Source organism: Salmo salar, chromosome 11 (genome assembly GCF_965601325.2).
Source record: "Salmo salar chromosome 11, fSalSal1, whole genome shotgun sequence".
Classification (NCBI taxonomy): domain Eukaryota; kingdom Metazoa; phylum Chordata; class Actinopteri; order Salmoniformes; family Salmonidae; genus Salmo; species Salmo salar.
In genome coordinates, this window is record NC_138301.1 from 110,294,004 (window position 1) to 110,316,630 (window position 22,627).

At 44.1% G+C, this 22,627-nt stretch overlaps 1 pseudogene; it reads right to left on the reverse strand.

Moving 5' to 3' along the window:
* Positions 1–6,110: 6,110 nt before the first annotated feature.
* LOC106563707 (proto-oncogene DBL-like) lies at positions 6,111–20,045 on the reverse strand (annotated as a pseudogene).
* Between the last annotated feature and the right edge of the window lie 2,582 nt (positions 20,046–22,627).

The window sequence follows — 22,627 nt, forward strand, 5'->3', positions numbered from 1 at the left end:
AATTATGTTCCTATTTTACAAGTAAAAAAAATTGAGAACCTTTCATAATGTTGCCAAACAAAGACTCAACAAACTTACCTGAGACTCCCTGTCTCTGCCAGTCTGTCCCTGCATATCTGTCCCCAACTCTGCTGTCTGTGTGCCATCTGTTGCCTGCTCTGCCTAATGACATCATTGTGAAACATTTCCATTAGAATTTCATTTCTTTCTTATGAACATTTTATCAACTAGTCTTTGAGATATTAGGCTACTAGGGTTCTTACTATGCGTTTTGGTGTATTGAAAAATACTCTGATGTCCGTCTTTTATTTTTCTGCCATTTTTCTACCTGGCTGGCTACACACACAGTGTGTAGGTTATTTACAGTAGGAGATGGGCTTCTATCATCTTCAATCATTCTATATGGGCTTCGATCTAAAAGGTAGCTAGCAAATCTGAAACGGATTAAAATGAAAAGAGTTGACAGCTGTATGAGTTCACCATTTACACAACATATGCTGCAACCTTTTGTAATTTTAATAGTTTGTTTCATATTGGCTGGCTTCCAACAATAGCTGAATTTGCAAAGCTAGCGAGCACCAATTCAGCTTCAGTGGTGTTTGCTATAATCTTTGCTACCCGGGTTAAATAAAGGTGAAATAAAATAAATAAATAAAAGTTCCCTTGCGACAATTTAGCTTTTGCAACGAGACCATTAAATATATTTAAGACAATGGTAGATGAGAGTGTAGTTCTGTTCAGTTTGGACTTCAGTTTATCGCTAACCTTATCACAGGGACTTTGAAGCACTAACTTACATCATCTGCATGCTGATTCCATCTTTGACGACGCCACATAAATGGAATAGGTACTAGCTAGCTTAATAGTTAATATTTTCGCGCTAGCTCTGCATATTCAGCTAGTGTGTGTGTGTGCGCGATTGACTGGATGAACCTCACGGCAGTTACGTAGCAAGCTAAGGAACTGGCAGTGGATCAAACATTGTGAGACAAAGGGCGGGGGGGTCGCAATCTTTTGAAACTTAAAAACGCGCTATTAAGTGTCTATAATCAGCACAATTGCTTTCATTGCGTATTATTCATATTATTTAAATTACATAGTTATGTTTCAGTGATATATTGGGGGGGACAAATCATATTTTTCCCAGGATGGGGGGGTCGTGTCCCCCCCGGGATTTCCGCCCCTGAATATATTTAATATGCCATATACAATTTTTTAACAGTTTCACTAATTAATTTTAATTAACTTAATCATTATGACACACCCCTCACTACTATCATTGGTTACACTAATTGCACTGTGTGTCTACATAACCTGGTTCAAGTATTCCAGCTCAGTGGTCAGCGACTGGGGCAGGATGCACTTCCAGGGCCCCGAAGCCTCTTTCTTTAAAAAAAAAAACTTTTGTTTAACTAAGCAAGTCAGTTAAGAACAAATTCTTATTTACAATGACGGCCTACCAGGGAACAGTGGGTTAACTGCCTTGTTCAGGGGCAGAATTACATATTTTTACCTTGTCAGCTCGGGGATTCGATCCAGCAACCTTTCGGTTACTGGCCCAACGCTCTAACCACTAGGCTTCCTGCTACCCCTAAACATTCTGCAGAAGGTGGAGGTGCCCTATGTGGACCGGACAGAGTGCAAGGGCAGCAACACAAAACGGGTGTCCTGCTTCATGTTCTGTGCCGGTTACCACAGCGAGCAAATGGATTTGTGCAAGGGGGACAGTGGTGTTCCACATGCCACCCGGTAGTGGGACACCTGGTTCCTGACGGGCATCGTGAGCTGGGGCGAGGAGTGGAAGTATGGCATCGGCGTATGGCGACGACGTATGGCAAGGACGACGGCGGCGAAGAAGACGGCGGCGACGGCAGCGGCGAAGAAGGCGGCGACGAAGTAGCGGTAGCAACAGATGGAGCAGCAGCGGTAGCGGGAGCAGTAGCGACAGTGGGAGCAGCAGCATTGAACGGAATAGTAAGAGCTGTACTGTATGGTTGCAGTCTTCAGAGCACCGACCCAACTTTGCTATTTGTGATTTTGGCGTTTATCTTTATCTTTCTTTGCACTAAATGTATCCACTATCATTTCTTATGATCAACAAAAACTTTTGAACATCAGATCGGCAGTAACTAACATCAATTTGGGCATCAACTTCGACTCATCTGCCTTTGGCTCTTTGTGTACCTCCGATCCACTCTTCGGGCTACCCAAGAAGAAACGCAGGCAAAAAAGAGGCAAGAGATAAGGCATTCTGTTTTTTAATTTTTTATTTCACCTTTATTTAACCAGGTTGGCCAGTTGAGAACAAGTTCTCATTTACAGCTGCGACCTGGCCAAGATAATGCAAAGCAGTGCAACAAAAGCAACAACACAGAGTTACACATAAACAAAACGTACTGTCAATAACACAATAAAAAAATCTATGTACAGTGTGTGCAAATGTAGAAGAGTAGGAAGGTAAGGCAATAAGTAGGCCATAGAGGTGAAATAATTACAATTTAGCATTAACACTGGAGTGATAGATGTGCAGATGATGATGTGCAAGTAGAGATGCTGGGGTGCAAAAGAGCAAGAGGATAAATAACAATATGGGGATGAGGTAGTTGGGTGGGCTATTTACAGATTGGCTGTGTACAGGTACAGTGATCGGCAAGCTGCTCTGACAGCTGATGATTAAAGTTAGAGGGGGAGATATAAAACTCCAGCTTCAGTGATTTTTGCAATTCGTTCCAGTCATTGGCAGCAGAGAACTGGAAGGAAAGGCGGCCAAAGGAAGTGTTGGCGTTGGGGATGACCAGTGAAATATACCTGCTGGAGCGTGTGCTACGGGTGGGTGTTGCTATGGTTACCAGTGAGCTGAGATAAGGTGAGGGGAAAAGTGTTGTATACTGGCTACGGCATCTCAAAAATGGACAAACAGTACTATTGCCGTTTTTTTTCTAGTTTTTCAAGCGAAGGTCTTTTGAGGGAGTATGCATGCACACTTGTTCGGTTCGGCTAGGCGCCAGCCAAACTGAAGCATGATGAAGCCTATACACAACCTACAAGCAAGCATACGAGACATTAACTGTTCTTCGTGCTCCTGTCCAGCAGACGGTACAGGTGCATCAAGGCTCAGACAAACAGGTTCCTCAACAGCTTCTACCTCCTGACCATAAGGCTGTTAAATGGCTAACAACTACTGCTTTCTTTCTCCAACAGACTATCCAAACTGACTCTATGCCCATCCACAGGTCTCTACCCACTCAGACAACCTGCGCTGATGCTAAAATGATTATTGATTAGACTTGTTACTACTATTACACTGCTGTCCATGGATTATTGATTGCCATTACCATTACTATATATCATGCTACTGGTCACTAGTACTCCTGTTTCCATGTATATATTACCATGAGTACTGTATCTATCTATTTATCCTGCTACTGGTCACTAGTACTCCTGTTTACATGTATATATTACCATGAGTACTGTATCTATCTATTTATCCTGCTACTGGTCACTAGTACTCCTGTTTCCATGTATATATTACCATGAGTACTGTATCTATCTATTTATCCTGCTACTGGTCACTAGTACTCCTGTTTACATGTATATATTACCATTAGTATCTTACAAAAAGTATTTCTATATTCCTTCTACCAGTCTTTTGTCAGCCCTGGTTGCATGTATATCCTACTACCATTCACTTGTTTTGTATAAACCCACCTCAACCAGTCCAGTACCCCTGCACATTGAATAAGGCACTGGCCTGTATATACTTGTATTCTCGTGTTTCTAACTCAATTGTATTTTCTATTATTATTCATATCACTGTATTGTTGGGAGAGAGCTCTCAATGTAAGAATTTCACTGTACTGTTTTACACCTGTTGCATCCTGTGCACATGGGAAATAAACTTTGAAACTTGCAGGACTCCTCCTCTCACATCAATGGTCAGACCACTGACACATCACCCCCTACTGGAACAAAACTGCAGTGCACATGAAAATAAGCACGTGCAGGGTGATGCAGGAGTTCACCTGACCTCCTGCGTCACCCTGTTGTCATTTATGTAGAATAGTGAGCATAGAAATACGTAGCTTGGCGCGGGTTGCTTGCTTTTAGCTTTCACACTGAAATGTAAGATAATTGGGGATAATGGGTGTTGTACGAAATTAGGTTGTTGTAACAAATAAAGTGCACAAGGAAAATGTACAATAGCATGTTTTGGCACATAACCTGGTACTGATGATACAGAATGTTCAAATCTGATATGGCCTCTCTCATGAACTATGATGGGTATACACAAATGTAAAAAATATTGAGATTGATTGACTTATACTGTAACAGAAGTAAAACAGTCCCTTTCTAAGTAAATATTCATAGTGGACTAGAAACAGTTCATGCATCTCATCCACATGGAGATCCTATGGCTCTGATGATTTGCATTTCTTTGAGGTGATGCTGCCTGGGGTTGAAGAGCAGTTCTTTGTGATGTGATGCTGCCTGGGGTTGAAGAGCAGTTCTTTGTGATGTGATGCTGCCTGGGGTTGAAGAGCAGTTCTTTGGGATGTGATGCTGCCTGGGGTTGAAGAGCAGTTCTTTGGGATGTGATGCTGCCTGGGGTTGAAGAGCAGTTCTTTGGGATGTGATGCTGCCTGGGGTTGAAGAGCAGTTCTTTGATGTGATGCTGCCTGGGGTTGAAGAGCAGTTCTTTGAGATGATGTTGTGATGTTGCCTGGGGTTGAAGAGTAGATTCGGTCCAATACCTTGTGCTTAGGTTGAAGTGGGTAGGGTTATACCCTAACATTGCAGGGCAACACTTGCACCCTCTGGGGAAAATATAGAAACATGTCCATGTGGTTTATTGTCATGGTATTAATATGGTCTCAATTATTTCATTGGTGGAGATGAAATAGTTGACCCTTCAGATCCTGTCATCTGATTGATGACTGGTCTGTCTCCGGCAGCAGGTTTAAGGTTGATTGATGGCTGGTCTGTCTCCGGCAGCAGGTTTAAGGTTGATTGATGACTGGTCTGTCTCCGGCAGCAGGTTTAAGGTTGATTGATGGCTGGTCTGTCTCCGGCAGCAGGTTTAAGGTTGATTGATGGCTGGTAGGTTGATTGATGGCTAGTCTGTCTCCGGCAGCTGGTTTAAGGTTGATTGATGGCTGGTCTGTCTCCGGCAGCAGGTTTAAGGTTGATTGATGGCTGGTCTGTCTCCGGCAGCAGGTTTAAGGTTGATTGATGGCTGGTCTGTCTCCGGCAGCAGGTTTAAGGTTGATTGATGACTGGTCTGTCTCCGGCAGCAGGTTTAAGGTTGATTGATGACTGGTCTGTCTCCGGCAGCAGGTTTAAGGTTGATTGATGGCTGGTCTGTCTCCGGCAGCAGGTTTAAGGTTGATTGATGACTGGTCTGTCTCCGGCAGCAGGTTTAAGGTTGATTGATGGCTGGTTTGTCTCCGGCAGCAGGTTTAAGGTTGATTGATGGCTGGTCTGTCTCCGGCAGCAGGTTTAAGGTTGATTGATGACTGGTCTGTCTCCGGCAGCAGGTTTAAGGTTGATTGATGGCTGGTCTGTCTCCGGCAGCAGGTTTAAGGTTGATTGATGGCTGGTCTGTCTCCGGCAGCAGGTTTAAGGTTGATTGATGGCTGGTCTGTCTCCGGCAGCAGGTTTAAGGTTGATTGATGGCTGGTCTGTCTCCGGCAGCAGGTTTAAGGTTGATTGATGGCTGGTCTGTCTCCGGCAGCAGGTTTAAGGCCTCTAGAGACTCCAGGCAATATGAACTTGGATGGGAATGATAGCAGCACGACAACAGTTGTGATGACAAGAATTGTCTTTGTGTCCGGACTGAGGATGGATGGCACATAGTTCATTCAAAGAGAGCTGAGCTTCCTGGTTGTCTCATTTCCTGAAAGAGTAAGCAAAACATATAGGTTGTATGATTATTGCGCAGGGATGAGGACATCTTATTCATAGCATCATATTTTACACAGTGCACTGTCTGACATTATTGACAATTACTTCCGCAACTGTTTTACAGAATAATAACACTACAATGACGTTTAGACCAGCTCACCAGTGGAGTAGTGTGGTCATCCTCGTCAGACTCTGACAGGTTGGACAAGTCAGTGGTGCTCCAGACCTCCGGACCCCTCGAAGATGTCCACTGAGTGGGAGGTGTCAGGCCAACCTACGTTTGACAGAGAGAACCTCTAAAATAAACCACCTCACATGGCCTCACTACTTACTAAACATATCCACCTAAATGTCTCTTATACTAGACACTTTCAAAACAATTCATATAGAATACCTTTCCACTGACTACACAAACTAAATTCCACTGTAACATGCTGGAGTTTCCAGTGGAAAAACCTCACTGACAGGCCCATCTTATAGACATAGAGTATGCTCTACTACTAAAGTGAGTTGGTGGGACAAAATGGCTGCTGTTTCCCACGCTGACTCACTGCGTTGGTTATTGTGCCAGGGCTGGGGGGAGAAGACCACAGGGTCTGTGAGGGCGGAGCTGGTGCGTCCTAACGATGCGGCCTCCTCTGTGCTTAGGGACTTGTCTGGGATATTACTGTGAGGAAGGACATCAAAACAACCTGAGGAGCCAGCGATCTGCCCGGGACTCCTTGACATGCACACCGTCGTACGAGCCGGACTGTCCCGAGTTGCAAAGGTATGGGGCAGAAAAATAATATCCACATGGTCACAGGTTTCCCCAAACTCCACCCTGGACCTCCAAGCCAGATTCACTGCTTTGTTTCATTGTTCCCCTCTAATCAGGGACTGATTTAGACCTGGCACAATTAATTATCAGGTAGAACAGAAAACCAGCAGGCTCCGGACCTTGTAGGGTCAGAGTTCAATACCCCTGCTCTAGATCACACCACAGAAACAAGCCTGACATCACAGTCAGTAAGTTGAAGATGAGTTGAATCCAAGGTATAATGATGGAAATCCACAACAAACAAACCCACATGCTATGACCGATTACATTTTAAAAAATGTCCATGAAATCAGAATGATCTCTTTGTTCACCATGCAAATTGTAAAATGGAGAGATGAGAGGAAATGAGAGGACATGAGAGGACATGCAAAGAGCATCACCTGTCAGTAGAGGAAGGAGACAGAGGAGTCTTCTCTAAGAGTTGAATAGGGGGAGTGTCTTTGGAGAAAGAGGGGGAGAGGGAAAGGGAGGGGGGGCAGAGGGCAGATAAAAGGGACTTTAAAACTCCAGGTAGTTTAACCGAACTACTAGCATGCAGACAGCATGCAGACAGACACCACAATAGAGGACATGGGGAACAAACACCCAACATGGAAGCTGACAGACAAGTAGATCCAAAGTAGAAATCTTGGTTGGTGAGTATTTCCCTGATCTCTGTGAGCCAGGCAATCTTGATCTGGACTGTCGGGGCCTCGGGAACACAATCACAGGGAACAGTACTGTGTGGGTCAGTGAGTCAAGAAGACCAGACAGAGACCACTCTGTCACTTGCCAAAACCCAGACTAGACAGAGCACAAGATAATCAAAATCAAATGATCACTGATCTGGCCCTCACCTGAACAACATACACCTCCTCTCTGCCACTGTACCAGAGCTCAAACTTTTCCACATCTCATTTGACGTTCTCTGTGATCCCAACAGCACTCATCTGCAGAGAAAACACAATTAACCACTGAAAGCGTAATGATTGTCCCTCAATAAAATTGAACATGTGGGTTCATATGATAAGAGCAGCAGTACTAGTAGTGGCCTCCCAGCATTACCTTCAGGCAGCGCTCAAAGCTGTAGAAGGGGGTGCGGTCGTGGTCCTCCCCATGATCCTCACGGCGCTTGCAGAAGAGCAGAGCGTGCTCATGCAGGAAGAGGTGCCTCTGCATGGGCTTGAAGTGGGTCAGCTCCTTCATCCACGTGGGGACCCTCTTATGGCTGATCCACACACTGAAGGAACCCTGCATCAGCACCCGCCACAGGTCACTCAGCTCGCCCTGGGGAAGCAGCCAGACACAACACAACCCAGCATGGTGGGATATGGTAGGACACAATTATTACAAAATTCACTTTGTAATAATTAGGAAAAATTATTCCTTCTCGCTAAGTCACTCATATGGTCTCTCACTCACACTCTTTACCTCATACCCTGTGATGGTGATCTGGTACATGGAGTATTTGACAGACTTGAGGAGATCCAACATGGCCTCTAGTGCCCCCTGCAGCTGAAATATATACTCACTGTCCACGCTGTGCTTCTACAGCTCCTGCTGGGAAAGACAGGAGCCCAGAGGTCCAATGTGTTACAATGGCAATGTCACAATGTTAAAACTCATACATGAACCATCTAAGTCAAGATGTTGTTGGCTGAGCCCAAGCCTTACTGTAGCAGCTGGTACTTAGTCAGCCTCTGGACTGGCTTTCGGACGTATGAGTCCAACCCCAGTTTGTGCTCCAGATTTTTCTCACACTCCTACAAAAGATGTAGACGGAAACAGTGGCGACCCATGCCTGTTTTGTATGTTAATTTGGCATTAATACGTGTCACATATCAGTTTGCAAACAATGTAAAAAAAATATAACATCATTGAGTTAACAAACAAGCATGGTCTCTTTTTTGCTTTCTTATGTAAGGCAGCTCCAAAATGCAGGTGTTTCAGCCTAGCTCAGTGCTTTCTGTGGTGGTGGGGCAGCCAGCGGAAAATACGGAGCATAGGGGTTGGTAATGTTCTCTGGTTGTGCCGTGATTGGCTCAGTGTTCTGTCACTCATGGAGACACTACGTCACCACAAAATCGACAGAGAGAACTCGAAAATTCAAGCCCCTTGGGTGCTGCCATAGAGTTACATTAGAAGTGCCCATCCAAGAAGGCTCAAGGTCATTGGCCACAGATAAAATGACGTCAAATCACGTTATATCTACCGTAGCATTGATTGGACTGATGTCAACATCATACTTTCAAAATCTTAGCTAGCAGTCATCATCATGAATCAAGTTGACAATCTACTGCAAATCCTTTTCAATCCTTGTCATATGAAGAGAAATTATAGATAAAACGTATTGGTGCTCATCAGCCATTGGACATAAACATTACACAACAAGTTGGAAATTGCAAATTCAACAATGAGTGGTTTGGAAGGAATCAGTGGATAACTGCAAGCGTTGCAAAGCAATCACTAGTCTACTATTCAGTGTTGTGGGTGTGTGGTCCAAGTGTGGGTTTAGAGGTCTCTTTTACAAGCTTAAAAGGATAAACATTCAACACCATGGGCCAGAAAAGTTTGAATACATTGGCCATGCTGTCATTCCAGAATGACTTCTACCGTGTTCAAAACAACTGGAAACTCGGAACTTGGAAATCTCAGACTTCAGTGAGTTCAAGACAACTGGGAAATCAGAAAAAAATTATCTCCAACTGGGAAAATAAGTTTTGAACAGTCATCCAACTCGGAATTCCAAGTCGGAAACTCTGGCCTCTTTCTAGAGCTCCGACCTGAAGATCACTGACGTCATGATTCAACCTTGTTCTTTTCAGAGTTCCCAGTTGTCTTGAAGGCACCATAAATCGAGAGAATGACAGACTTTGAGGACAAAGATTGATGGCAAAATTTGCCCACAAGGACTGCCGTGCCACCTTCCTGTTCAAGTGAGCACAGCACAACAGGTTGAGTCCAGAAATGGCTGCATAAATGATGTAATATGCCAGGGAGATATGTATTCTGTAGCTAAGTAATACTAAGTGTATGTTGTGTAGTAAGCTGTTAGTAGCTCATGTGCCTCACCCTAATCATTTGGTCGATTTCCCCCTCATAACTTAGCCTACTGTCCTGACTTGGTGGTGCACATGTAGCCTATAGCTTGTTTAGAGAAATGTAATCATTGAAAATTGTAGGAGCTTTCATTGTCTGCTCATATGCCATTAATTTATCCTACGGTTGTAATGCGTGCGTACTGGCGGCAGAGAAGTCAGGCGCAGGAGAGCAAAGACTGTCACAACGGTGCAGTTTAATAATAAAAATCACAGTGAACAAAAAACAATAAATAAATACAATGGGACGAAATCCTTTGCACGCCAGACATAACGTGCACAATCTCTTACAATCAACAATTCCGGACAAGGACATGGGGGGAACAGAGGGTTAAATACACAACATGTAATTGATGGAACTGAAACCAGGTGTGAGGGAAGACAAGACAAAACCAATGGAAAATGAAAGGTGGATCGGCGATGGCTAGAAGGCCGGTGACGTCGACCGCCGAACACCGCCCAAACTAGGAGAGGGACCGACTTCGGCGGAAGTCGTGACAACGGTTCTGACTTGGTGTACAGGGAGAATACTGTAAGAATGGCCCATGTTCTGAATTCTGTCGCTGTACATTTCAAAGGTGCTGAACAAATAGTTATATTGACTACGTCCGTCCTAGCTCGCTCATTAATGTCTTAATCGAAATGATGGATTGCCTCTTATCCGCTTGTCGTCCCCTTATGCCATAGTTTGTACATCTCAATTGTCAATAGAAACAACATTTGTTTAAGCAAGTCAGCCATATCAGCTATGGTTTTACAAAGGCAGTAAATGAGGCTGAATGAACTGTTTCGCTGCCTGACAAGGCTCTGCTGATAGCCAGGTGTAGCAGTGGTAATGATTCACTCCATGGTGCTGAAAAGAAAGCTCTGCTTTTGGGACAGCTTTATGTAGGCCCTAACAGTTTGTGGGCACCGTTTGTTACCGTTATAGTGCAATTCATGTATTTGTTTGTGTTGTGTTGTGGCTTTGCTGGCATGCCCCACTAAGACTTACATGCTAAAATCGCCACTGGACGGAAAGATTGAAGAAATGTCTCATATTTATCCAGAAGACACACATTTGTCAAAACTATAACTTCAAATAAAAAATAAATAAACATTTTATCAATAGATGAAAGGGTATTTAAAAGCAGAAAGTAAGTAGAAGTGCATCTCTGGTCAATGAAAAAGCTTGACAGTGCACTTAGCGAGAGTACCTGGATGAATGGCCAAGCAGAGCACTGTCTCCATAGCAACTCAGAGTGTGGCTTGTTCTGACAGTAGCGCTCGTACACCTGAAACTTTTCTTTCTGAAAGGACAGAGAAATCTCAATAGAATGTCTGTAGATGGTTACAGTGGTCTCGGACTGATGACCTCATACCACATGCTGACAGTGGGTCAGAGAGGGGTGATCACAAGCTTGCTCACCCATTGTAGAAAGGAGTTTCCAGGCACTCCTCCAAGTCCTGGAGGAAGGTCCTGTAGAGAGGAAGAGGGGCGGACATGGCAGGCTTAACTTCAATCAATACACTATTCACTCTGTAAAAAATGAGTCAGAGCTTCTGCTCATCAGTGCCTCGGTGTGTGTGTGTGTGTGTGTGTGTGTGTGTGTGTGTGTGTGTGTGTGTGTGTGTGTGTGTGTGTGTGTGTGTGTGTGTGTGTGTGTGTGGTGCGTGCGTGCGTGCGTGCGTGTGTGTGTGTGTGTGTGTGTGTGTGTGTGTGTGTGTGTGTGTGTGTGTGTGTGTGTGTGTGTGCGAGAGAGACAGAGAAAGAAAGAGTATATCTGTGTGTTTGTGTGTACATCCTTGCCTGCTGTGGAATTTGTAGATCTCTGGCATATTTCCAAAGAGAACAGGGTGATCCATCTCCGCTCTACAACCCTAGAGAAATGGAGACCTGGTTTTTATCCTGTACCCTTTGGGAGGGTTTGTGTGTCTGTGCAACTGTCAAATGAAACACCTTACCAGCAAGAGAGAGAGCAGCTCCTCAACATAGATCCGCTCTGTCTCAATAAGCTCTTTCATTATGTGGCTGAAGACACAGAGCACAGTCAGCAAGATGCACAAAGAGAAAGAGCGAGACAGAGAGAGACAGAGAAGCACTAGTAAGGGGAATTGCTTTATTAAATTAAATGATGTGACCCTGATGAAACATTCTAGGCAGATAACAGACCGATAAACAGGTGTTGAAACCAAACTGGAGTCTGACAGTACATGCAGACTGATGTTGAGTGGGGTGTGGTGCTGTTTCACTGTTTCAGCTGGACTGGGCTCTCCTCTCCCCTCTGGCTGTAGGAGAGACAGCTGCGGTTCTCCTCATGATCATGCAGCACCTCTATCTGGAGAGGAGAGACCGGAGAGGACACAAGTATTGTGTCAGCATAGAGTTTAGTCAACATGACAAGCTGATGAATGATAAACCTCTCTAGAGCACATAGACCATGTGGAGGACAGACAAAAATATGTTATACCACACTGGAAAAATTCTAATACTATTCACATCAAAATCAAATCAAATCAAATGTATTTGTCACATACACATGGTTATCAGATGTTAATGCGAGTGTAGCGAAATGCTTGTTCTTCTAGTTCCGACCATGCCGTAATAACTAACAAGTAATCTAACAATTTCACAACAACTACCTTATACACACAAGTGTAAAGGAATGAATAAGAATATGTACATAAATATATATGGATGAGCGATGGACGTGCGGAATAGGCAAGATGCAGTAGATGGTATAGAGTACAGTATATGCATATGAGATGAGTAATGTAGGGTATGAAAACATTATATTAAGTGGCATTGTTTGAAGTGACTAGTGATACATTTATTACATCCCATTTTTAATTATTAAAGTGGCTAGATATTTGAAATGTAAAGCTGGGACATTCTATGAATACTTCATTAATGCAGTAGATGTTACAGAACTTTTTGATCTTCATGTGTAATAACCCAACTCTCACCATTGTAGGGCTTTTCCGAGCTGCCCTCTTGCCAGGTAAGAGTTCAAAAGAGAACCTTGAGTTGAGAACTGAGTTGAAATCTAGACCTGCAGACAGGAAGACACACAGAATGATTATAAAAGAAATATGAAATACTTCACCTGACCTGAGGGAGACAGGCTGCTGAATGTCCACTATTATTCTTGAAAACCTTTTCTACCTAATACCTAATAATCAGATTGTGAGAAGTCACTGTACATTTACATCCAGCATCCCTTAGGCCTGGGTAAGAGTTGTATTTATAGTAGCGTACTGTGGTTGAGGGAGAAGAGGGGGGGTTTTCTTCAGGGAGAGTGCTCAGGCCAAGGGGCCACTAGCTGGATGGGCCGCACCTAAATGTCAGCCAGCTTCCTCAGAAATGCTTCTGTTGTGGATCATTCACTGCATGGCAGACAGCATCTCAATGGCCCCCCCAAACTGAGTCTGAGTGAGTGAGTGAGTGAGTGAGTGAGTGAGTGAGTGAGTGAGTGAGTGAGTGAGTGAGTGAGTGAGTGAGTGAGTGAGTGAGTGAGTGAGTGAGTGAGTGAGTGAGTGAGTGAGTGAGTGAGTGAGTGAGTGGGGGTAAGATAGATGTTACTGACAGAAATTGATAGACCTACAGTATTTGATCTGCATGACAGACCTACAGTATTTGATCTGCATGACAGACCTACAGTATTTGATCTGCATGATAGACCTACAGTATTTAATCTGCATGACAGACCTACAGTATTTGATCTGCATGACAGACCTACAGTATTTGATCTGCATGATAGACCTACGGTATTTGATCTGCATGACAGACCTACGGCATTTGATCTGCATGACAGATCTACAGTATTTGATCTGCATGATAGACCTACGGTATTTGATCTGCATGACAGACCTACGGTATTTGATCTGCATGACAGACCTACAGTATTTGATCTGCATGACAGACCTACAGTATTTGATCTGCATGACAGACCTACAGTATTTGATCTGCATGACAGACCTACGGTATTTGATCTGCATGACAGACCTACAGTATTTGATCTGCATGACAGACCTACAGTATTTGATCTGCATGATAGACCTACGGTATTTGATCTGCATGACAGACCTACAGTATTTGATCTGCATGACAGACCTACAGTATTTGATCTGCATGACAGACCTACAGTATTTGATCTGCATGACAGACCTACAGTATTTGATCTGCATGACAGACCTACAGTATTTGATCTGCATGATAGACCTACAGTATTTGATCTGCATGACAGACCTACAGTATTTGATCTGCATGATAGACCTACAGTATTTGATCTGCATGACAGACCTACAGTATTTGATCTGCATGATAGACCTACAGTATTTGATCTGCATGACAGACCTACAGTATTTGATCTGCATGATAGACCTACAGTATTTGATCTGCATGACAGACCTACAGTATTTGATCTGCATGATAGACCTACAGTATTTGATCTGCATGATAGACCTACAGTATTTGATCTGCATGATAGACCTACAGTATTTGATCTGCGTGATGGAGACAGTTGGGAAGTGCTGGCAACAGTAGGTTGTTGATAATGATAGTACAAGCTTGTGTTGGTAATAGTGTTACAGTAGTTGCATTGTAGTAATGGTGATAGAAATATGTGATGTTTGCCTTGTTGGCAGTTACCGGATGTTATCATCATACAACAGAGCTTTGGGGTGAAATGATAGTGATAATGGGATGAAATGGTACAGTGATAATGGGATGAAATGGTACTGTAAGGGCACAAGGCGAGACCTAGATGCATGAGGCAGATGGTTAGAGTCCAAAATGTTTATTAACGATCCAAAAGGGGTAGGCAAGAGAATGGTCGTGGACAGGCAAAAAGGTCAAAACCAGTTCAGAGTTCCAGTGGTGCAGAATGGCAGGCAGGCTCGAGTTCAGGGCAGGCAGAATAGTCAGGCAGGCGGGAATGGAGTCGAGGAAAACAGGCAAAGGTCAAAACCGGGAGGACTAGTAAAAGAGAATAGAAAAGAAAGAGCATGGGAAAAACACGCTGGTTGACTTGAACATACAAGACGAACTGGCACAGACAGACAGAAAACACAGGGATAAATACACTGGGGGAAATAAGTGACACCTGGAGAGGGTGGAGACAATCACAAGGACAGGTGAAACAGATCAGGGCATGACAGGTACAGTGATAATGGAATGAAATGATCCAGTGATAATGGAATGAAATGATCCAGTGATGATGGGATGAAATGATCCAGTGATGATGGGATGAAATGATCCAGTGATGATGGGATGAAATGATCCAGTGATAATGGGATGAAATGATCCAGTGATGATGGGATGAAATGATCCAGTGATGATGGGATGAAATGATCCAGTGATAATGGGATGGAATGATCCAGTGATGATGGGATGAAATGATCCAGTGATAATGGGATGAAATGATCCAGTGATGATGGGATGAAATGATCCAGTGATGATGGGATGAAATGATCCAGTGATGATGGGATGAAATGATCCAGTGATGATGGGATGAAATGATCCAGTGATGATGGGATGAAATGATCCAGTGATGATGGGATGAAATGATCCAGTGATAATGGGATGAAATGATCCAGTGATAATGGGGTGAAATGATCCAGTGATAATGGGATGAAATGATCCAGTGATGATGGGATGAAATGATCCAGTGATAATGGGATGAAATGATCCAGTGATAATGGGATGAAATGATCCAGTGATGATGGGATGAAATGATCCAGTGATAATGGGATGAAATGATCCAGTGATGATGGGATGAAATGATACTGTATGGCTTGGAGCCAGGCTGGGTGGAAAAGTGACTGATACTGAAGCACAAACTATGGAGCAGGGATGTATACCTGTAGCTGAGGACCTCAGGGCTTTGGCTCAGACACCACCACCAATATTTACACAAGAAGCAACCTAATATCACACAGTCAAACTCTCAGTCATTTAGTAAGTTCACCATTCTGCCATTCTCACTGTTAAACATGTGTGTGTATGTGTGTGTGTGTGTGTGTGTGTGTGTGTGTGTGTGTGTGTGTGTGTGTGTGTGTGTGTGTGTGTGTGTGTGTGTGTGTGTGTGTGTGTGTGTGTGTGTGTGCGTGTGCGTCGTGTGTGTGCATACCACCACCAGATGCAGCAGCAGTTGGCATATGCGGGTGAGGGCAGCACATTTGGCTTGGATGGCGGTGGTCAGCAGGTCACAGTGGTGTCGCAGCTGGTTACAGCGCTGGTTGATCAGGGCCAGAGCGTAGTGGTGATTGGTTGCCAGCTGGTGGCCACGCAGGATGATGATCTAGGCCCAGCCCATCTCCTCCTGACAGCCACCACAATCACAAAACCCCATCCTACTCTACCTGTCTGGAGAAGTTTATGCTTCTCTGGCGGAAACTGTCATCTAATGAAGATGTACTAGATCAAGGTAAAGTGTGAGGCTAGTTTGTGTAGTGGGACCATGACCTGTGTGTGGGTAGTTTGTGTAGTGGGACCATGACCTGTGTGTGGGTAGTTTGTGTAGTGGGACCATGACCTGTGTGTGGGTAGTTTGTGTAGTGGGACACTGACCTGTGTGTGGGTAGTTTGTGTAGTGGGACCATGACCTGTGTGTGGGTAGTTTGTGTAGTGGGTCCATGACCTGTGTGTGGGTAGTTTGTGTAGTGGGACACTGACCTGTGCGTGGGTAGTTTGTGTAGTGGGACCATGACCTGTGCGTGGGTAGTTTGTGTAGTGGGACCATGACCTGTGTGTGGGTAGTTTGTGTAGTGGGACCATGACCTGTGCGTGGGTAGTTTGTGTAGTGGGACCATGACCTGTGCATGGCTAGTTTGTGTAGTGGGACCATGACCTGTGCGTGGGTAGTTTGTGTAGTGGGACCATGACCTGTGTGTGGGTAGTTTGTGTAGTGGGACCATGACCTGTGCGTGGGTAGTTAGTGTAGTGGGACCATGACCTGTGTGTGGGTAGTTGTGTAGTGGGACCATGACCTGTGTGTGGGTAGTTTGTGTAGTGGGACCATGACCTGTGCGTGGGTAGTTTGTGTAGTGGGACCATGACCTGTGTGTGGGTAGTTTGTGTAGTGGGACCATGACCTGTGTGTGGGTAGTTTGTGTAGTGGGACCATGACCTGTGTGTGGGTAGTTTGTGTAGTGGGACCATGACCTGTGTGTGGGTAGTTTGTGTAGTGGGATGCTGACCTGTGTGTGGGTAGTTTGTGTAGTGGGATGCTGACCTGTGTGTGGGTAGTTTGTGTAGTGGGACCATGACCTGTGTGTGGGTAGTTTGTGTAGTGGGACCATGACCTGTGTGTGGGTAGTTTGTGTAGTGGGACCATGACCTGTGTGTGGGTAGTTTGTGTAGTGGGATGCTGACCTGTGTGTGGGTACTTTGTGTAGTGGGATGCTGACCTGTGTGTGGGTAGTTTGTGTAGTGGGATGCTGACCTGTGCGTGGGTAGTTTGTGTAGTGGGACCATGACCTGTGCGTGGGTAGTTTGTGTAGTGGGACCATGACCTGTGCGTGGGTAGTTTGTGTAGTGGGACCATGACCTGTGCGTGGGTAGTTTGTGTAGTGGGACCATGACCTGTGCGTGGGTAGTTTGTGTAGTGGGACCATGACCTGTGTGTGGGTAGTTTGTGTAGTGGGACCATGACCTGTGCGTGGGTAGTTTGTGTAGTGGGACCATGACCTGTGTGTGGGTAGTTTGTGTAGTGGGACCATGACCTGTGCGTGGGTAGTTGTGTAGTGGGACACTAACCTGTGCGTGGGTAGTTTGTGTAGTGGGACCATGACCTGTGTGTGGGTAGTTTGTGTAGTGGGACCATGACCTGTGTGTGGGTAGTTTGTGTAGTGGGACCATGACCTGTGTGTGGGTAGTTTGTGTAGTGGGACCATGACCTGTGTGTGGGTAGTTTGTGTAGTGGGACCATGACCTGTGTGTGGGTAGTTTGTGTAGTGGGACGCTGACCTGTGTGTGGGTAGTTTGTGTAGTGGGACGCTGACCTGTGCGTGGGTAGTTTGTGTAGTGGGACGCTGACCTGTGCGTGGGTAGTTTGTGTAGTGGGACCATGACCTGTGCGTGGGTAGTTTGTGTAGTGGGACACTGACCTGTGCGTGGGTAGTTTGTGTAGTGGGACGCTGACCTGTGCGTGGGTAGTTTGTGTAGTGGGACGCTGACCTGTGCGTGGGTAGTTTGTGTAGTGGGACGCTGACCTGTGCGTGGGTAGTTTGTGTAGTGGGACGCTGACCTGTGCGTGGGTAGTTTGTGTAGTGGGACGCTGACCTGTGCGTGGGTAGTTTGTGTAGTGGGACGCTGATCTGTGCTCGGGTGTCCAGTGACTCCAGTGTTTTCAGTAGCTGTTCTGTCTGGACCACAGTCCCGCCCACTGCAGTGACCTCCTTCTCCTGACCAATCAGCTGGTCCAGGGTCTCCTTAATCTGAGCAACAGCAAAAAGGAAGTGACTACTTTTAACACTAAATGTTATTACTGCTTGTTGGTCAACAGAACCCAGATTGACACGTTTTCACCCTACCACTCTAAACTGACCACATTAAAGCTCATCTCATACAGTATCTCATCAGTTTCAGGTGATGCCTCTCACAAAACCCATCAAAAGCCATCTCCATGTCTCGTAGTTGTGCCAGAAGCCTGAGGGAAACAGGTGGAACACAAGCTACAGGTGAACACTTAAATCTTTCAAAACAAGAATCCCTCCAGAGCATGGCTGCTATTACGAAGATAACCTGAGGTCAAAATATACTACACACCAATGTGAAGACACACTTTATTTTTATTTTTAAAGTACACCTGAAGAATGAAATTATTGTTATGATGTGTCATTAATATGTGAAAAGCAAAAAATAAATACAAATATATGTAATACAAGTTTATTATACCTCTGTACTGTGTGCCAGTCCTGTTAGATATCTCTGTCCTCCTGGCCATCAGCCTCTAGGTCTGTACTGTGTGCCAGTCCTGTTAGATATCTCTGTCCTCCTGGCCATCAGCCTCTAGGTCTGTACTGTGTGCCAGTCCTGTTAGATATCTCTGTCCTCCTGGCCATCAGCCTCTAGGTTGGAGAGCAGGTGACGGCCCTCCCTCATCACTGACCTGATGTCATCCTGCAAATATTTCTTATTCCACAAAATCATCTCTTGCCTCTGTATCACTGGCGTTTCCTCTCGGGTAGCCCTAATATTGGGTTGGAATTACAGAGAGAGCCCAAGGCAGATAAGTCGAAAGAGAAGCATGAATTGGGGTGAGTAACTTCCGATCTGATGTTCAAGAGTTCTTGTCGGTTGTAAGAAATAATAGCGGATACATTTAATAAAAATAGAGTAAAAATAAACTACAAAATAATCATAAAATAGCAAAGTTGGGTCAGACCTGGCAAATCGGCGGCCATCTTGTTCATCAGACTGTTCTGTTCTACTCTATGCTCTACATCTACAGACTTACAATGAAAGAACAATTTTGAGGTTGTCATGGGAGATGTCTTACTTTCAGCCGCCTGTATTGGTCAGTGTGGGACATGAGGAGGAACTCGATGGCGTCGGCCTCATCTTGTAGCTCTGTCTCAGCGAGCTCCGTGCCGAACGACTGCAGCAACTGAGCTATCTCCTTTACCGTCACAGCAAATCTCTCAATAGTCTGAAGAGGGAGACAAACAGTAATGCATTTATGTCTCTTAACAAAAACCCTAATTTGTTATGTATTCTGTCACATTGCAAATCTAGGCTGCCTTGCTGTGTAATTGTGTACATGTTGTTGATGTGGACAGTATTCCAAAATACCAGGTCTGCCTATAATTGCTGTGTTGCTGTAGGTGACACTGTGGGACTGCATGTTTACCATATGAAGGACAATCCAGTCACTATGGCAGTACTCCAGAGTTCCACCAAACTCGGAGGTCAGCTGGTTCTCACCGATGCTGCGAAGCATGTCTGTAACTAAGCTGAACATGAACACCTGTGGAGGAACGCAGAGTGGCAGACCAAGGGGTACAACATAGAACCACCATGACAACCAGATTCAATAATAGTCACTCATCATCACATTACACTAACATGTCGAAGACAGAGATTGTGGGTAATAGAGCCTAACAGACCACTCCACAGTCTTTATGTTATGTCAGACTGTTGAAGCAACTAGTCCAACGTCCACAGTGATCATCCCATACTGTCCCTTAACCACGTTATACACTATATTGGTATTTGCTGAACAATCCTAACAAGACTTGGTTTCATCTTCACATCTTACAGGCATCTTAAGTCATCCTGGCTGAAGCGGAGCCCGAGGTCAGTGCCTGAGGGACTCTGAAGGAGGCTGGTGAGCTGCAGGACCATCACCAGGTGGATGCAGAATGAAGACAGGAGGAGGAGAGAAATATAGAACTTTATTATCTTTGTGGTATGACTGTTATTATCTCTGTGGTATGACTGTCATTATCTCTGTGGTATGACTGTCATTATCTTTGTGGTACGACTGTTATTATCTCTGTGGTACGACTGTTATTATCTCTGTGGTACGACTGTTATTATCTCTGTCTTATGACTGTTATTATCTCTGTGGTATGACTGTTATTATCTCTGTGGTACGACTGTTATTATCTCTGTGGTATAACTGTTATTATATCTGTGGTACGACTGTTATTATCTATGTGGTACGACTGTTATTATCTCTGTGGTATGGCTGTTATTATCTCTGTGGTACGACTGTTATTATCTCTGTGGTATAACTGTTATTATATCTGTGGTACGACTGTTATTATCTCTGTGGTACGACTGTTATTATCTCTGTGGTATGACTGTTATTATCTCTGTGGTACGACTGTTATTATCTCTGTGGTATAACTGTTATTATATCTGTGGTACGACTGTTATTATCTATGTGGTACGACTGTTATTATCTCTGTGGTACGACTGTTATTATCTCTGTGGTATAACTGTTATTATATCTGTGGTACGACTGTTATTATCTATGTGGTACGACTGTTATTATCTCTGTGGTATGACTGTTATCTCTGTGGTATGACTGTTTGTCAACCTGCTCTGTTTTATTCATACCTGGTTATTGCCTCACTCCTGTTCTCAAGCTGTTCTACCTTGTTTTCATCCTACTCAGTAAGTGTGCGTACATTAACAGTATTGACCCTCTTTGATTAGATAGCACCTGAAATAGCACATGAATGTAATGGGGTCCAATTTGACTGGCATGTTCCCATTCTGTCTTCTAGAATTTAAGTTCAAGTTCATTATAAAGCATTGACAAAACAAGTATGACATGTCATGTTTCTATATGATGAACAAAATTAACAAATGATGGAGAAAGAAAAGAAGAGATCTGGGTCAAATAGAGAAAGATTAGGGGAGATCTGGGTCAAATAGAGAAAGAAGAGATCTTGGTCAAATAGAGAAAGTAGAGATCTAGGCCAAATAGAGAACGATTAGGGGAGGTCTGGGTCAAATAGAGAAAGAAAAGAAGAGATCTGGGTCAAATAGAGAAAGAAAAGAAGAGATCTGGGTCAAATAGGGAAAGAATAGTAGAGATCTGGGTCAAATAGAGAAAGATTAGGGGAGATCTGGGTCAAATAGAGAAAGAATAGTAGAGATCTGGCCCAAATAGAGAAAGATTAGGGGAGATCTGGGTCAAATAGAGAAAGAAAAGAAGAGATCTGGGTCAAATAGAGAAAGAATAGTAGAGATCTGGGTCAAATAGAGAAAGATTAGGGGAGATCTGGGTCAAATAGAGAAAGATTAGGGGAGATCTGGGTCAAATAGAGAAAGATTGGGGGAGATCTGGGTCAAATAGAGAAAGAATAGAAGAGATCTGGGCCAAATAGAGAAATATTAGGGGAGATCTGGGTCAAATAGAGAAAGATTAGAAGAGATCTGGGTCAAATAGAGAAAGATTAGGGGAGATCTGCATCACATTTTACATTTACATTTTAGTCATTTAGCAGACGCTCTTATCCAGAGCGACTTACAGTAGTGAATGCATACATTTCATACAACTCATACATTTTTTTTTCTGTGCTGGCCCCCCGTGGGAAACAAACCCACAACCCTGGTGTTGCAAACACCATGCTCTACCAACTGAGCTACAGGGAAGGCTATCAAAGGCATCAAATAAAGAAAGATTAGAAGAGATCTGGGTCAGATAGAGAAAGATGAGGGGAGATCTGGGTCAAATAGAGAAAGAATAGAAGAGATCTGGGTCAAATAGAGAAAGAATAGATGTAACGCCCTGGCCATAGAGAGGGGTTTTTTGTTCTTTATTTTGGTTAGGCCAGGGTGTTACATTGGGTGGGCGTTCTATGTTCTTTTTCTAGGTTTTTTGTATTTCTTTGTTTTGGGCCGTGTGTGTGGCTCCCAATCAGGCACAGCTGAAGTTCGTTGTTGTTGATTGGGAGTCACACATAAGGAGCATGTTTTTCCTTTGGGTTTTGTGGGGGATTGTTTTCTGTGGTGTTCATTTTGGAACCAGACAGGACTGTTTGCTGTCGTTTCTTTTCGTGTTTTGTATAGAGTGTTTATGTTCATTAAACTCTTTAATAATTAATACACATCCTCCGCTGCACCTTGGTCTAATTCTAACAACAGGCGTTACAATAGAAGAGATCTGGGCCAAATAGAGAAAGAATAGGGGAGATCTGGGTCAAATAGAGAAAGATTAGGGGAGATCTGGGTCAAATAGAGAAAGAATATAAGAGACCTGGGTAAAATAGAGAAAGAATAGGAGAGATCTGGGTCAAATAGAGAAAGAAGAGATCTGTGTCAAATGGAGAATGGATATGAGAGATCTGGGTCAAATAGAGAAAGATTATGGGAAATCTGGGTCAAACAGAG